The sequence below is a fragment of the Halictus rubicundus genome, chromosome 10 (assembly GCF_050948215.1).
Source record: "Halictus rubicundus isolate RS-2024b chromosome 10, iyHalRubi1_principal, whole genome shotgun sequence".
Classification (NCBI taxonomy): domain Eukaryota; kingdom Metazoa; phylum Arthropoda; class Insecta; order Hymenoptera; family Halictidae; genus Halictus; species Halictus rubicundus.
Genome location: NC_135158.1, coordinates 15,643,849 through 15,662,434, shown reverse-complemented (window position 1 = coordinate 15,662,434; position 18,586 = coordinate 15,643,849). Strand labels below are relative to the sequence as shown.

Here is an 18,586-nt window from a genome sequence, read left to right as displayed (position 1 = left end):
ACTTGTCAACCACGGCTCGGTGTGAATGCACCTCGGACAGGTATGTGTGTGTGTGTGCACGTGTGCGCGGGTGAGCACGTAGATGCACGATCCGAAACAGGTGTGCGGTCGAGTGGCGGCGGGCGGCCTGGCTCTTAGAGCAGTCGCGTTGTGACTGCCTCTTCGGACTTGCCACTGAAAGTGGAGAACGAGGCGAAGAGTCCCACCTCCTTGTGCCACCTCCAACTGGGTGGGTACCAGCCCATCGGACCCTCCTTCTCCTCTCTTGTCCTGTTCAATCTTTTCGCTTCTCCGCCATACGCCGTCCTTCCGGTGGCCCGTCGAACGCGTTACGCCGATTCAACATGTACGGTGTGTCCCTTACCTTGCCTCTTGCCTCTTGCCTCGCCTCGCCTCGCCTCGCCTCGCCTCGCCTCGTCTCGCCTCGCTTCCGTCTTCCCTCGCAACGTGCACCCACGCTACCGTCGAATGTTTACCGTCCTCCTAGCCGATTAGACACACCGTTTTGCCCACGCTCTCGAGACACCCCTCGCGCACATACCTGCGGATTCTCTACCTAGCGGAGGTCCGGTAGCCTTCGTTGCCTTCTTCCTGCCCCAAATATCAACGCCTTCGGCAGAAATACACCTGCTCGTTAACCTGCGAGCCCCTCCGACGACGACCGACTGGCCACTTCCCTCGGCACGGGCTGTGTTCCGGCGTGTTTCACGCTTGCCGAAGGATTTGTAATCGAGGCACCGCTAGATCCCCGGGATTTACTACCCTGCCTGGATAGATCGTTTCTTCGACGAGCTCTGGACTTTTGCGGTACCGTTTCTTTCGGTTGGAAGGGAACGATCGTTGCCAAACGTTTATTACCATTGGCTCGTAACAGAAATTTTTGATTGTATCTAATGCTTTCTCAAATTTATTTTTCCACTTTTAGGCGAAATCAAATTTGTCCGCGTTCACATTTTTACTGCCACGCCCATCTTGCCACTACTTTTTGTCGAATTTGAAAGTCAATTTTTATTGCTATCTATTAAGTGAAACAACTTTCGTTGGGAGATGCGAGACGTAAGGTCGCACATGTGATTCTTGTAATTAGCAGATTTTTGTACAACATAAAGATTGTTTACATCGATTGCAAGATGCAGAGACTAAACTATTTTTCTCAAGTTGTAGGCAATGTGTCGGTATTGTTCAATTCTTTCAAGGTTCCTATTGTTTGGGATTATAGCCACCCATTTTTGTCATAAATGCATAAAATCCGCAATCTACCGATAATAAACTTTGTCTTCTGTTATCTATTTTCCATTATCCCATTATTAAATTAATTGTTTAATTGTTGTTTTGTGTTAGTTTTATGGGGATTAGTGTGGCATTCAACGTCATCTTTCATTACTGAAAGGATATAGGAGCCCTGTAGGTATTCTTTTCTTTTTTAAATACTTTTGAGCAGTTAAAAATAATACAATAGTATTTTTAGATTCTCTAAACGGTTTTAATGATTATAATATGTTAGGCTGGAGTATCTTGATCAAACGATACTTAATCAAAATTCTTAACTTTCAATCGAGGAGATATTGACGGAAAATAGAATTCTTTCAGAGTTTAAAATTATTTTTGCCTTGCAAATTTCCATCTAGTTAATTCAGTTTACGCTGACATGAGGTGAAAAAGGATTAAGTATTCTAGCGTATCGATGAGCGAGAACCTGTCCATAATTTGAATTATTAAATAACTTCACCATTACCAGCGCAATGTCACTAGTAGAAACTTAGTTCATTAATTAATTTAATTACGGGGCGTTCCTTCTTCGTTTTTATGACTTTATAAATATTTATATTCAAATGCTAAATAATATTGCATTTCATGCAATGTATTCATATTCGCCGGTAATTAATTATGCTGAGCTTCATCTAGTTCTTTACGGTAAATAGAAGAAAATGTAAATTGCAATATTATGACATCAGAACAATAAATATATTAACATTTCGTGTGTGAGCGTAATTGATAGGTTTCCGTCTTGCCTCATGCGAGGCGTTCAAATCACAAAATTCCCCAAAAGAATCTTATGGGAATCCTGACAGAAAGTAATATTTGTAATTATAACAAACTGTAGTAGTTTAAACACTTATGAACGCAAAGGAGAACATGCACTTATCGTCGTGTTATAATTCATTAAACGCGTGCGCCATTTTGAAAAGCACATGCCAAGTAAATAATTTTTATATTAATTTAATCTTGACTATATTATTATATTTTCATACGAACGTACAAACACGATATGAACTTTATTTATTTTCCACGGTTAATCTTTCCCAGGCTGAATTCTCATCAATTACTTGTCAGTTGTTATTTCATATTTAACGCAGAGGTAACCGGAAATGTGACAGAAACGCTCTCATTGCAAGACTACAAATTATTTAATCAGATCACTAACAAGATCCAATGTTTTACTATATGCACACTCTATGCCAGTGATGCGGTTATTTGCTAAATATAACGTTTACTTCGAATGCTAAATGATTTATGTAAACCACTCCAAATCCATTTAGGATTCACAAGGTAACTTATTATATATGATTGTGTTCCGAAAACTGGAAAGCATCCGATTCAGTTTACATCATTTGTTTTCATTTCGATGAAATTAGGTTATCGAATAGCAATACAAATTCGTTCGGTTTATATTTTTTCAAAGAATTGCAATCAATCGATTATAAAATCGTCGAGTGTACGTAGGTTTTATTTAATCACGGTTATTCGCATTTGCAATGAGTCATAGTTAAGTCGTTAAAATTAGGTCTTATTTATATTCTATATTTATTATTTGCACGCTGAACACAGAAAACAGTCGTTAGTCTTCTGCATGCGATACTTCTATGGAATGTAGAATATGAAGGAGAACAATAAAACCTACACGAAAAACAAATGGTTGTAATTGAGGACTTTGGCGCAGAAGTCGGCCGAGACCATGTGTGACTGAACTTGAATTAGGTTGTCCCAAAAGCTCTTTTCCTAATGCGTTCTCTTAACGTTGCTAGACAACAAGAGCACGTATAAACAAAACGGGAACGTGCTTTCGTCAATCAACTTTTCGAATTCGCACGAAGTTTTGGCACAGTTTAATACTCGGTGAAGTTTTACATGTTTACATATACATTGCTGATCGTTTGCCGCAACAATTAAACAATTTCCGGAATGTCACGTTCTATTATGTTATCTTACAGAAGCATTGTTTACGGGGTGATCTGATACTTGATTAACCAAAGTGATCACCGCCGACGCCGTATCAATCCCACCTCAAAATACTTTCTAAAACTAAAAAGTGTTGTGCAACGAATTCGGGGTACTTTTTTCTTAGGCCATTCGAGTTGTTGGGGCGACGCAACCCCGGGGCTCTTATCGGGCTCGCTATTTGCGAGGAGTCGGCGAACCGGTTCGAATTAATTAGTATTCCTTACCGCATTAATAATTGCGCTAATTAAAAGACTCCGAAAATCCAGTTGGTTCGTAAGTTTCGAACGGTCGTATGGGAAGATGGGCAAACCGGACGGGGGGAGGACGGGGGGGTGTATGGGGGTGCTTATTCTGCAGGGGGTCACTGGGAGAAGGTGGGGCAACACGGACGAGAAGGGGGGTTGAGGTGGTCGGAGGAAGTACCCACTTCCCGTACCCATTCACCCGTCCTTGTGTCCCTGTTTAAGGGTCTCGCCAGTGCAGCCTGGTACCACTACACCCTCTCCCCCCTAGCTCGCCAAGCTCAGTCACCCCCTGCCAGCATCGTTGCTGCCACTACCACTGCCGCGTCCTTCCAACTCCCGAGCCAACCCCCCGTATCGCCCCACTACCCGCGAAGAAACGGCCCCAGTGGTTCTCATCCGGCCTGCTCGCCGGTACACACACCTGTATATGTGTACAGATATATACAGGCAAGGTCTGGTGGGGCGGGTGGTGCTGAGCACGCGTCACGAGGCGCTAGAAAAGCAAAGGTGCCCACGGATGTATTTTTTAATTATTGATTTTAATGACGAGGGGAGCCGCTGCCAACGCCATCTTGGATGCTGGGCGGAGTAAGAAGCGTCTCTCTCCTCCCCCCCTCTCTCCCTCCCGTTCCTCGTCGTCCTCATCCTTCTTCGCCTGGTACACTCTTCCCGTCTTTCTTCAGCGTTCATCCACCGCTCTCCCTACGCGGACTCTTTCCTCTCTTGTTCTTTCGCTTCTGCACGCGGTTCGTTTCCCTCCTCTCGCTCCTTCCCTCTGTCTTTTCATCCTTTCTCTCTCTCTCTCTCTCTCCTCCTCCTCCTCCTGCCTCTCTCTCCCTTCGTTTTCCTCTGCCTCTTTCTTTCACCTCTTTTCTACCGCTTTCCTCTCTCTTCGTACCCCGTGCGCTCTCTCCCGCGGCTCCCTTCCTTCCTCCGTCTCTCTCTCCTTCGCCTTCTCCGTGGATCTTTCGTAGGTTACCCCCTTCTCTCCCTCTCCCTCTGTACCAACCTCCACCCCCCCGTACCCCACAACCCCCCTGCCTACCGCTTCCTCGCCGCGTCACTGCTCTCCTCCTTTTCTTCTCGACTAATGCCGAGAGATAGACAGATGATGATTAAGAAAGCGCCGGTACGTGTGAGGACAACGCCGCGACGCTCTGTCCCCCTCTGCACCCCGTATCCGCCAAGCACTCCCCCTACCTTCACCATACTTTCTTCGGTCCCCCTCCCCCTTCCCCCCTCGTACACTACTCCTCCTCCTCCTCTCTAACCGTTACGCTTTCTTCGCGATTTTCCTACGTTTTCTTCGTCCGCGTCCGGCATCCGCCATCTCTGTGTCCTCACCGATGCTTAATTCTCTTTTGAATTTTTACACGATTCTCTGCTGTGTCTTCTCGCGCGTGTCACGTGACCGGGGGCGGTCCGAGCAAGTATCAGGATCGTGTGTGAACTGTATGTGTTTGTTAACCCTTTAGGGTCGATGACCGATTGCCAGTTTGTCTCTGGATGACCGATGTTATACGATGTTGCAGAATTTTCAATAATCTGTTGTCGATTTAATGTCCATGTCGTGGACGGTATTCGATAATTCAAAATCAAATATATTAATTTACACGCACTGAAGCTTGATGAATTGGTTCGCTTTGATTTCGGAAAATTCGAATGAACTTTTTATATTCGTCAGAATATCGGTTTTGCTGAGTAGCTGAAGCATTTGCAGATACTTCAGCATTCGCATATTTAAATGTAACAAACGTTCTAATTTGCATCTGCAGTATAGTTCTACGCAACGTTTGAATGTGAGCTTAGCACGTAGTGAACGTGGACCCCCACTATCAATGATTCCATCTCGAAATTATCACACGTTCTTGAATTATATGCTTTTATGGTATCTGCGGATCTAATGAAACCGGTAATGTAATACTCGAGTCGAAATGCTTAAGTACGTGTCATATAAAGTGAAATTATTTATAAAAAGAACATAAATTCGATCCAAATTGATAATTTTAAGACAAATATTATGGAAATGTGGATGATAAAGAAATATGTTTCATACCACAGTTGTTGAACATCTAGGGAAATAGTAATATTTATATTTATTTCGTTTTGTTATGAACTTTACGATACTCTGTGTCAGTTACTGGTATACGTTGTTTTATAAAAATTCCAAGACTGAATTTATTTAGATTTCTCGCAATTTTTATGATAAATCGTGTTTGAATGAACAGATCTATTTAATTTTTTTAAGATCTATTTAATTAATCCATAAACATATACACAAAATAAAAAAATAATTAAACAGCAAACTAGTTTAAGAACTCAGAAAATATCTTATTAATTCATCTAAAGATTCGTGATTTGCTCCTTATTGTGTTAAATAAAAAAAAAATCGAAATTTATAATGTCAATCAAATATGGAACCATTGCTTGTTTATTCATAGGATATATTTCGATTCATTTATTATATATTTCAGCGTTTCCTAAACTATGTTTTCCCATTGAACCTGTTAATATTTGTCGCATAGTCACCCGACTGATTACAAAAAGAGAAAATGTCCAGGTAACCAGGTGCTCGTGAAATGAATCCCAGTTAATCTCGCGCATTGTACCGTGAGAAGTGTATGACTCAGGGACCTCAATAAAAATGACGTTCGGACAATAGTTCGCATTGAAATATTTTTCTGGAAACAAGTGTTGCTTGTTATTTCCTTAAATTGCCGTAATTCTTTCTGTTTGCGCGCTCAGCCGGTCGGCACAGGTATACGTCTACCTGCTTGTGCACCTGACCGCGCAACGTCCTCGCGTGCAACGCGCATGTATGCACGTGTAGAGCAGAGTTTTCCGGGAACGGCCATTGAAAAGGTATTTTCTGATTGGCTGCGGAACGTTCTTACGGATCGTAAAGACATCTTTCGAAAATTTGTGTCATTCTTGCGCCGCGCGCGTCGGTTAATTACGAGAGGTCGTGGCGCTACCGAGGACGAGAACGGAACGGCATAGCAATCGAGCAGCGAAAACGGTCTCCCGTGAACACCGATACCGACACCCATTACCTGTTTCGTGTAATTTTTAATCCCTATCGATTGTTCCCCGCATCGGGCCAACCGGTGAAACTCCGGCAGGTGAAACTTAATTTCACACCTTCCGGTGGAAAGAATGCATTTTATGATCTCGTGCACATTTTCCTGTGTTTTTGCGCCGGCCGAGACTGGTCCGCGGGTTTTTAAAGGAGGCAATAAAATGCTTAGAAATGTAGGGTCGAGCCTGTAATAACAGCAATGTGCATAACAACCATGCGTTGCGTCATTATGCATTTGAAATCGTTCCGATTTTTCATTGTTCTCTGATACCTGCAAGATTATTCGATACTCGAAGGGGTGTTCCGCTTTTGCATGGATTTTTAGGAATGTTTCTCCGAAATACCATTGAACCTTTTGCATTGGGATTTTGTGTGCGTATTTATTGGCATTTGAAATACATGCGCGATTTTTTCCAAATAGAAATAATCAAAATTACATGAGTTATGTATATATATATTTTTTATAGAGTATGCTTCGAAAAATATTCATTGTCTTTCTACTGATTGGAAACAAACGAATGACGCTGTTTTTTCATAAATTAAAAAGAGTGCTTTTCTAGAAAATGCGAATGATAAACGTAACTGGTGACATTCACTGCCAATAGACAGTCACGCCACGATTTTTTTAATACTCTAGCATTTCACATGAAGTACGATACGCTACGATATTGCAACTAATGTGTGACATTACGTACAAAGAGGTATGCAACGATAATAGCGATCGATAATGTTAATTGTCAGTTGTTAGAAAGGAAGGTAGAGGTTTAGAGAGATCCCAGATAATCGCAAGTAGTGAGAACTCATAATAGTGCATGTGTGCATACTTAAATGTAAACAAAACTAATTGTAAGGATCGTTTCGTGATCTAATTTGTTCACAATACGTATGATTATCGTCAAACAAAGCGATCCCTTTTGCAACAAAGATAAAAGAAATTCACACTATCGAATTGCAAATTAATTGTTCGCAATGCACACGATTACAGTCATTAATTTTCACTTTCACTGCCACAGCGGAGCGATGTTAGACATTAAGAGAAGACATTATTTTGAAGTCATAGAAATAGTATTTTAATCCGAATATTCGATTAAAATAGTAGAATGGCGGCTGAGGGAATTGACGTTCGCTCGCAAGAGGGCGCATTAAAAAACGCTACTCTGTCCGAATTTGCATGATCTTTCGCATAAAATTCGCGGCAGTGATCCTTCAATCCGCTAAAACCTATTATGTACACGATTTGGTGGAGGAAGGTACTTAAACATATGCAGGATCGATAGTAGGGCGAAGACGAAGATTCATACGCTAGGTATGCGGAGAAACCATGAGAATACGAGCTAGCTATGGAGTGGTCGAACCGCAACCCCCCATTGTGAATTAATTACCCAGAATTGTTGCAGGGTTTAGGGGGGAAGCCGCTCTATACACCTCGGTTCGCGACAATGCCGAGTCACGATTTTATTAATTCTAACTCGCTTATATCACGCATGCTATGCTATATACGTGACTGTCAACAAACGTGAACTAGTAATTTCGTCGAGACACGTGAACACGGGGACACGTGAAACTTCTCGAACACCCTCGTGTCGAGTATTTTACATTTTAAGTGGATAATAACAACGAACCTTAGAACAGTGTATTTTTGTGGCACCTAACACTCGGCTTGTTAACTCGATTATTTTTTAAGATATTCCCCCAAAGTATGCATATTATTCAGAACGTCTAAATCAACGTTTCTCGCATCTTTCCTACGACGAAATGCTATACTAAGATATTAATGCAATTATTGCAAACAATTGTTAAAAATATCTTTAGAATGGTGTCATTCATACATCTTTGTATTTAATTGTTTCCATGGCTACAACACCTTGGTTATTTCGTAGGGTAGGTACATACAAATTACAACTAAAATAGTTGAGTAAATCATTATCAGTAAATAAAATCGAAACAAATTAATATAAGAATTTACCGATTTCTTTCATGGAACATGCTTTTTTATTTAATTAGGAAGAATAATAAAAGAAAGTCATTTTTAAGAGTATTTAATTTTTAAGTAAATAATTAATTCTTTATTTTTATTTCAATAATAATTTATTGAAACAAAACGTTTGTCAAAGGTAGTTTTAGTCTGTAGATGGAAATATCGCAATCAGACGAGTAAGATTGATATAAAATGCAAATAGAATTGTTAGATACAGTATGTAAGTTTCAATAAATCAATTCGCATTAGACCGATATTGATGTCACGATGCAAAATTGAGAAGATAAATTATTCCGTAGGCAGCGTGAAATCAGTGCGTGACGGTTCAGTTGATCTAGATCGATCGCTGGAAATCGAACGACGAAGAGAAGAGAGGAAACAAAAGGGACCGTCGATATTACTCCGTTCATTCTTTTCTTTTCATTCGATTTTCTCACAGGCTGTATTACAACGCAAAACTTATATTAATTCAATTATGTATGTAACCGTAAACACAGTTTAGAATTATTTCAAGTAAACATTTCAAACCGTTAACGCAAAATGATCGACCAATCGTTCTTGAAAGTGGATTATTTAAATACGTGTGGAATATTCGATACAATTTGCAGTTCGAACACTTGGAACTGTTCGAATTGCTCGAACGTCCAAACTACATTTGCTGACCTAGTTTGAATCAGGGGAGACGTTGGAGGGTCAATGCATTTTGGGAGAAAAATGATGACACGTACGATCACTATGATCTCATCTACGTTTAAAGTCGATACTACATTTTCGAACAAAAATGATTACAAATTTTTGAAACTTGAACGTATAAAAAGAAATTGTCATTTTCTATATTACATTCAATACCTGAATATATCATATTCGTAAGTCGTCACCATTTTTCTGATTAACAAGTTTACAAGAAGCACCTTCAACAATATCTTTCAAAAAATAGATTAACAACTCCGTGAATAAACATCATCGCTTACATGGTCATCAGAATGGCCCTCCCACCGAAGGTGAAACAGCTCGAATAAATTTTTCTTAGCGGAGATACATATTTTTCCAGGCAGATAATAATAAAACGTTTTCTTTACCGTAAGCCAGCGACGAATGCTACGAAGATAAACGCGACAAACAAACAAGGAGATCAATCCCGGAGAGTTTGAACTCGCGAAGGGAAATCGCGACGCACGTCCGCCGGTGGAAAAATCAATCGAATTGAATAAGTTGTGCGTTGTTCAGGTGAGAGTCACTCGGCCCGGTGTAGGACACCCCGAGGGGTGAACCACCGTCTCTATACATAGTAATCGCTTAACGTCTCTCGTGTAACCTATTTCATCGCGATACGCGACCCGATTGAGAGAGTTTATCCATGGTTCCCGGGCGCGAAAGGAATCGAGCGATGGGAAATCAAAGGGTCTTCGGTTGATTCGACCGGCTACACTTAGAACGTTTTATTCCCTTTCCCCGGGGCTCTTGGCCCGTTGTACCTACAAGATAGAGAACTCATCGGACGGAGAAAAAGGCGGCACTTGTCGCGCGATGTGGTAAAGTAACGGGGGAAGTGTGTTCGTGGGTGGAGGTGGAATCGTCGGAGGAAAGAGAGGTTAGTCGTCGCCGGGAGATCCGAGGGGATAAGATGGGGAAGGACGGGGGCGACAGGGAAGAAGAAGCGCACGAAGAAATAAGGCGAAATCAAATCGCAGCATCCGCCGAGGCTTATACAGAGCACGCCGTGGGATTTCGCGTGTCCGAGCGAATTTCTAAGTAGTGTCAAGAAACGCGGCCGGGCCACGTTTCGGCCCTCCGCCCTCTTCTCTTCAACTATGCACATTTCAGTCGCGTTCCAAACTGTCTCGAAAGAACGCTATCTGTGCTTCAGCGGGATTTACAACGTTCGATGCGAGCCTCGGGGACCAGGACCAACTTCTCAAGAAATAAGATTCCGCAGAGTCCTGTCTTGCTCCTCGAAAGCTGCAATTTTTAACGGTTTAGCAAATTTCATTGCGTCATTGAAACACAGTAATGTTTCGATAGATGTCGCACACATGTGCACGATGTTAGGTGTGTCCCTCTTCGACAACGTTCGATGCGAGCCTCGGGGACCAGGACCAACTTCTCAAGAAATAAGATTCCATAGAGTCCTGTCTTGCTCCTCGAAAGCTGCAATTTTTAACGGTTTAGCAAATTTCATTGCGTCATTGAAACACAGTAATGTTTCGATAGATGTCGCACACATGTGCACGATGTTAGGTGTGTCCCTCTTCGATCGCTAAGAAGTGTAACATTGCACGTTATTAGGTTGCTGCATACGAAATGTCCGATTTTGGACAGTATCGTTAAACAAACACAACTTTTTCCGAAATAAGACTTATCGATCAAGGAGAACACTACTATTGTCGAGATATTTTGAAATTGAATTTTTTGGTCGTTCTTCATTTACTCTTCGTTGTTGGAATTTATGTAGTGATTGTATTGCAAATTCTCGGATGTCTGGAGATCTAATTTTTTCATTTAGATAGAATAGATTTGTCCTATTCATTTAACAAAAATGTAGCAGACAGTATTATACAGCTAAAGAATTGCTCCTGCTTGATACACGATGTGAATATTACTAATATTTTTGACATTTTATATAATTTCTGTTTCCATTTCAATGAAGGTGTGTATACAGCGCACTCGATGAATGGGAAATTATGTTAATTACCTAACAAGCGATTTTTTTTCATTTATCTAGTTCGTAATAGGTCGGCTCGTTCTTGGCGAGGGTCCAGCGAACAGATTCTTGCAATTTCGAGAGATTTCAGTGAGAGAAGGTAATATACTAGCAGGATCACCGGTATTATATAGAAAACATATAAATATCTCCGTGCACAAATCTCTGCACCATCTACAACGATTCCGCTACTCCATATAAAGCTTTCATACCTTTCGTACATTTCTTTTTCGGATGAATGTAGGTCGCTATTTATAATTAGTAAGTTATTTCCCCGGGGGCTTTCGGGACATGTATTTGCCAGGTGATTTCAAAGGTAGAGATATGTATAAGTCGCGTCTGAATAACATTGCTTGCACTGCGGTCCATAAATCACCGGGTAGCTTGTTACTCGAAAGTATATATAAATCGCGAAACAGCACGTTTATAAAACAATCTCGCTCGACTGTCTCATTTTTACGTAAAACAGCGATGTCAAATATTTAACAAATAAATATCGATGCGGTATTTTCCGCAATGAACTCAGCCAAGTATAGTTGAAAATAAATGATACGTAGAGTGTAATGAGAAATTTAGAACGAAACGTTTAAGAAAACGTAGAAAACAATGTATAATTGCTTCCGTGTATAGGTGAATTGAAATGTGAATAAAACAAGACCACTTTGACATTACGATGCATCAAAGGATTTTTACTTTATTAACAAATTGGAGGACTATATTTTCCCATTGCAGGCTCAGTGGGTTAAGAGCCGCGTAACAATTTTTCAATTATTATGCAAATATCTGCTGAGAAGTGCAAGTTATCGCAAAGTCCAACGTGTTTCTGTCATTTCATCCTCGAGTTTATTTACAACAGTTTCTGCTGTTCTAATTGTGAGATTGTTTCTCCCTGTCTGCAGACCCGTTGTTCGCACTTTTCGCTCTGTTATTGTTGAATTTTTGCAGCGCAACTATTCCGAAAACAATATGCCGAAAAGTGCGAGTCAGTTCTCACGGAGTTCGGCGAGTGTCTATCGTTTCACGAACTGACCCGCGTATTCGCACGGAGATATCCTCGAGGTCTATTTATAACAGTTTCTGCTATGCTAATTGTGAACTGTGTGTACACGTACATCTGCGGATCCGTAGCCCTGGCTCGGATCGTTCGTTGTATTATTGTATCGCGTTAGCACGGTGCGCGATAACGTAACTAACAATAAGAAAGCGAGGCAGCGAATCGAACCGAAGACTCCGCGCGCGTGTTCAGCCGGGTGACTTCCCGGGAAGAAAGTTGCCGGGAAGGACTGCGCGGGTAGTCGAGGGTAATTGTAGATCGTTCTTGACGTTTTCTCTGTGTCTGTTGATAGTAGGCGTCCTCGCGCAGGGGCTCTGTTTAGATAAAGAGAATCCAGATCCACACGGATTACTGACTGTGTGACGCAACCACCTAGACGCCGAAGGGGGAACCGTTCGATGCGACCGGGGGTGTGCGGACGCGCGAGAAGGGAAAAACAGCAGGGCAAACAGGAAAATAGAAACTCCTAAGCGGTTGTAAGAGAGGCGAGGCGAACAAGAAATCATTCGGAACGACGAGAAGGGGGACGGTAGCACGATTTATTTGAACATTATGTACTTTGCTGTCCCGCATTATCGAACTCTATACACCGATCAGATCTCTAATCAGAGTCATAAACTTCTCTAGTCTGAATTATTCCGATTATCAGAGATAAAAATTTTACAGGGAGCATCGTACTGATGAACATTTGCATATTTAGAGTTCAGCTAAAAATACTAACGCGTACTTTTCTTTTTATTGGCCGATGAACATGTTTAGGGGTGTAACTACCCCTAAGATGGGGGTTCGAGAACCTTCCAAGCTCAATAAAAATTAAAATCAGAGGTGACAACAGTACAAGACGCTACTTTCTATCAGTATACAGTCGTTTCTCTATATATGCCGCCAAGACCTGCATGATAAACGTCGCGGAATTATCCCCACTACCGCGAGGTATATCCCGTGAGGGTAGCCGAGCAGTGTAAACACAACATGGCTCGAGTATGTCTCCTGAACGATACATGACGCTGGCAAGACCCGTGTCGTTGACATATATCGAGAATTCGATGTAGTTACCGAATTATGACGGCATTATTGAGCCTAAAGCGTTTTCGATCCCCCACTTCGAGGGGTGATTTCGCCCCTAAACCTATTTTGTCCGTCGATAAAGAGATGCGTGTCAAATATTTTTGGCTAAATTATAAATGTGCAAGGTGTGTCGACAAAACCGGTGACATTTCTGGCGGGTAAAATATTCTTGTCGTTTAAAAAATTCTCAATGAGAGGCAGGAGGAAAGAGGAACATTCAGAAAGATATATACCGGGGTCTCTCAAGACCCGACTAAAATTTCTGTACGCCAACTTTCGCTGTTGCAATGCACGACAATTACACGTAAAGTGTCATGTTAAATTATATACTGAAAGGCATCTGAGAAAATTGGTATAGAATTGTAGGAACCTTCTAACACGATGCTTCGTAATCCGAGGAAAGACTGTACGAGTTAAAAAGCGGTATTTATTGGAACAAATTAGGACTGGAGCGCAGGCGGGCGGTAAAGCTGCGCAGGCAGGGTGCAAGCATTAGGGTGCAAGCTCCCGGTTAGGGGAGCGTAGTTTGCATCTATCTCGATGTATCCGGTTGCGATGTCGCGTTATCAAATATTCAATTGCCGCTTCGTTCGCTGACCGCTGCCCGCAACGTTTTATCGCTTGCCCGAGTTCAGGAGCTTGGGGAACGGGGTAGCAGCAAGCGGGAGGGATTCGGACGGGAACCGAACCGGCCGGCAAACAGGAGAGGATCACGGGACTGAAAAGCCTAGGAAAAGGAGGACCGCAGACGGTTTCCGGGAAGACGCGATGGAAAGAGAAACGGAGAAGACGGTGGAGGCGAAGGAGCCGTCACCTTTTCTTAAAACGCGTCCTGCGCTAGCTCCTCCGGCGAATCGTCCTCGCACCAGGAGTGTAGCAGATCGCCGAACTCTCTTCGTCGTACCCTTCGTATCCGGCTGCGTGCTCTCATAGGCGCCGAGCGTTGATGAGTCGAGGCAGGAAGACGCGGAGAGGAAACGAGGGCGTGTAGGGATACGGGGGAGGGGGGGGGGCACGAAGAGGGGGTGCCGGGGGGAGGTCGGAGACGGTGGTGTGGGCCGTAGAAACGCGGAGGAGTTGGAACGACCGCGAAGAGAATGAGAGGGAGCGGGACAAAGAATCAAGGACAGCAGCTAGAAGAAGAAAGAGACCCCGGAGCCGGGGTGGAATGAGTGAGAGACGGAGGTGGCGGAGATGGAATTAATGCACGCACCGGGCCACGCACCCAAACCCCTTACAGGCAGCCAGCCTACTTCGTTATACGACAAGTATAAGAGGAGAGCACAGAGACTTTTATTGATCGCCTGGCAAAAACTCAGGAACCCTCATTTCGTGCTCCGTACCCCCGACTCTTACCCGCCGAGCTTCCACCAACCATCCACCCCCCTACTCCCCTGCTTTCTCGCACCCCCTCCCTCCCTCCGTACGACGTCCCCCTTTTGAGAAAAAAGTGGGCTGCCGACGCCGTCGTCGTCCCTGTCGTTGTCGTTGTCGTTGTCATTGCCTTCGCTGATACCGGTATACTCCTCTCTGCCTCCCGATAATCTTTCACGCTCAAGACCTTCTTCGTAACCCTTTCCCTTTCGAAAAATCACCCCGCTTACGTGTCGTTCGCCGCCCGCACCCCTCTTCTTCGGGTTCTTCCGTGCTCGGCCCACCGGCCGCAGCACCTATTCACCCCTATTTTGTAGTTCGCTGTCCTTCTCCACCCTTTCCCTTTTCCGCCTTTTCTCTCGCGAGCCTGGTACCCGGCCGCCACCGTGATCTTTTCGTCTTTCATTTCTGATCCCCGTCTCCCTTGATACTTCTTACTCGCGCCATTATCCACCACCTGCGAGGGCCGAAGAATCCCGGGGCTACGAAGGCACGCGGAATTACGTCGACGCGTTTCGCATGGGCCGCCGCCGGGGCCACCGGCCGTACACACCAAATTGTAGATTTCTTTCTCCGGATGTATGCAAAGCTTTTCAACTCGCTTTGTTTCCTCCAACACCCTCGGCTTCGTTTTCTTTCTTTTTTGTTTTTTTTTTCTACACTATGATCCTTCTGGTAAATCTTTTTTCTCCGGTGTCGGGCAACCGGCAACTTATGGAGCACCGAGGACGATAATGCGAGGGAAAGTCGAAAGTTTTCGGCCGGCCGGGCGGAGTTTAAAGTTTATCGTGCCCGATTTAAAGCGAAGCCCCGTAAAAGCGTCGATAGATGGAAATTATGCGAACGAGCTTATAGACAATTCGTACTTAGGCTGATCTCCGAATCCTTTCATCGGAACGCCACCGATAACCGCGCGATCGATGATCGTTGCTTGTTAAAGACGGATCGTATCTTTATGCGTGCCCAATGAGAATAAATAACGATATAAGAGACGATTACAATATTTATGGTTTTGAATATACAGGGTGTCTCAGGTCGGGTACAAGCGAGCACGAAGCGACTCTATCTGCAAAAATGAGTGAAAAGGAAGTCAAGTTTAAAAATTCGATGGTTACGCATGCTGTTGAATGGGAAGCCTCTGACGCGTCTGACCATGGCCAACCAGTTCTACTTCCGGCGAGTGTTAAGACATACGTAGCCGTCGAATATTTAAACGCTCGATTATCTCGGAAACGAAGCGCCAACCGGAAAAGTGTTATTAATTTTTCATCACTTAGTTTTGCAAGTAGAATCATCTCATACTCGCTTGCATGACCATACGACCAAAAATTAGTTATTTCTCCGCCGATCGTCAACGACCAAATGATTAATACGACGAATTCGACTAAGACACGGTGCGATACAGTAAATAAATGATTACATACAGTATATTAGATACAGTAATAAATCATAATTTGTTCGAAAATATAAGAAAGAAGAAACAGAGAATAAATGTCTACTTTGTTAGGATGTTTAAACTACGATCTATCGATGTGGAAAAATTGTCAGAATAAGTTGAAAAAATAGACGAGTATAAAACAGGATCGAAAAATCGAAATATTTCGGAAACGAAAAGCTGACGAAATATTCGCCCCCGAAAGACACGGTATAAAGCTCGGTGCGATGTAAGATACCGATCGGGGAGAACGTGTTGTTGAAAGAGAGAGGGCGAGACTGTAACAAACAATAGAAAGGTAGTCTTGGCGGACAATAGCTCGTGTGGAACAAACACATCTTACCCGTTCACCGTTTCTTACCCTTCCCCTGTCCGACCGCCCCTCGCAGCAGCGTCCCCTCGCACACAAACCAGACCATCGTTTCGGGGTACATTCTCCTCTCTGGACTTCACATACTTACGTTTTTAAGCTTTAAAAGCTCTATTGCCTCTGTGCGTCCTATAGACAACCAGGAACAATAGGATGGACAGGAATTGTACTCACGACAATGTTCCGCCATAATTTTTGTATTTAAACCGGAGATGCGTGAACCGCCGGAGTTTGCAGTTGCGTGCATCCCCGACAATGGGCACTCGTTTTGAGGTTTTTTTCACGCTGATTTTCATGCCATTTAGAACATTTATTCTTACGTTAAATTTTTCGAAACAACATATTGCGTACAAAATTACGATCGATATTTCTTACCCATTTGTAAATAGTAAATAAATCAACAAAGCAATTAGGTAACTTGAAACTGGAGAGATATGCATACTCGGTACATGTTTTGTTGTACAATTAAAATAATTTCGCTATATAGAAAAGTATTCAATTTTTTAGCGAGATGAACATTTTCTTTCGAAACGATGCCTCATCTTTGCTTTTCAATACTTTTTATTCTATTATAGCTCCTACGAGGCCTACACACAAATTAATAAAGGTTTAGCATTTTTGCATCACACGACTGCAACAATCAGAATCAAGTCCCACCAATGATAATCTTTTTTTCAAATGCTCCCACTATTACCGTTGTAACTTTCATAAAAGTTATTATAATTGCTCGAAACGAATCGAGCGCATTCTTGAGATGTTGGTTAATAAACTTGTACAGTTTGGAATTATAATATCCAATACTTTTCAGTGAAAAAATTCCTAAATATTGCCTTACAATCAGAGCTTCAAATTGGAGGGATCCCTTAACTCCTCTACGTGTAATAACGAGTAAACTCATGATGAAAATTTCAAAGAGAATCTACCAAATACTTTGAAAATTGATTAATCTCTTTCAAATCGAAATGAAATTCGATTCGTCCGGTTGCTTCAGTGGTTACGCGTGCTTTTGAATAGAGATTGGCTGGCGCGTCTGACCATGACCAACCAATTCTACTTCTGGCGAATGCTAGGACACGCGAATCGATCGAACTTTCAAACTCACTTTTCTCGCAAAACGAGGCGTCAACAGAAGCAATATTATCCATTCTTTCTTTCTCGCATATTTACCGCCCAGTATATACTGGTAAATACTGACGAAAAAATACTGAAACGGAAAATATCATTCTTTTTTCTCGACTTATTTGTTCACGTAGATTCACCTCCTTGTACCACCGCGGATCGGTGACTCTCAGTACAAAAAAAAAAAAAAAATTGAATAAATTCACGATAAAAACTTTCAGCCATCTCTCTCTCTCTCTCGTCTTATCACGGGCTACCGTAAGAAGCGATTCGGGAGAACCGGAAAAGTCGCGAGTTCCCGGTGCGGCGTGTGCCCGGGAAACTTTGAAAGACGCGCGTTGCCCTTCGACGGAAGTTCTGCTCGGAATCGGCGCGGCGGGCACACGAGTTCTGGTCGTCGTTACGACCCCTAACTGCAGATTCTGCGTACAGCGTCGAACCACGAATTCCTGGCCGACTAATTACTTAATTTACCGCGGTTGAACTTGACGGTGTAATTTGATGGTGAACCACGGGGCGCGAATGCTTATCTGTGTAGCGTTTAGAAATGACAAGCGTCTCCGAAAATCAAGCACACGAAGCAAGCCGCCGCGAAAAGCGTTGAAATGCCGGGTAGAGAGCAGGAACGGTAGGACAAGAGAGGAAGTTAGAGGGGTAAGAGGAAAAATGTAGAAAACCATAAAAGATTTCAATCTGTGGGTCTTTGTGGGAGCAAAGCGTTTGCGTGTGCACACAGTGCCGGCGTGCCTGATTCACGTACGGGACAGCCACGCGGCATGGCACCGTGCGTACAGAGCGCAAGTTGTACCTCTAGCCGAGCAAAGTACTCTGTCGGTGTTCCTTATTGTCATACACTCGGCTCCCCGGGCTGCTGTAATAATAATTAAAGTTCCGTGCACACAATCATAGTAATGGCCGCCGGTGGCACCGGTGTTGTCCGC

General features: G+C 43.0%; 1 protein-coding gene across 1 annotated transcript in view; it reads left to right on the top strand.

Moving 5' to 3' along the window:
* Tsf1 (transferrin 1) overlaps positions 1–18,586 on the top strand; it is a 229,567-nt gene that overhangs the window by 91,775 nt on the left and 119,206 nt on the right. The window lies entirely within an intron of this gene.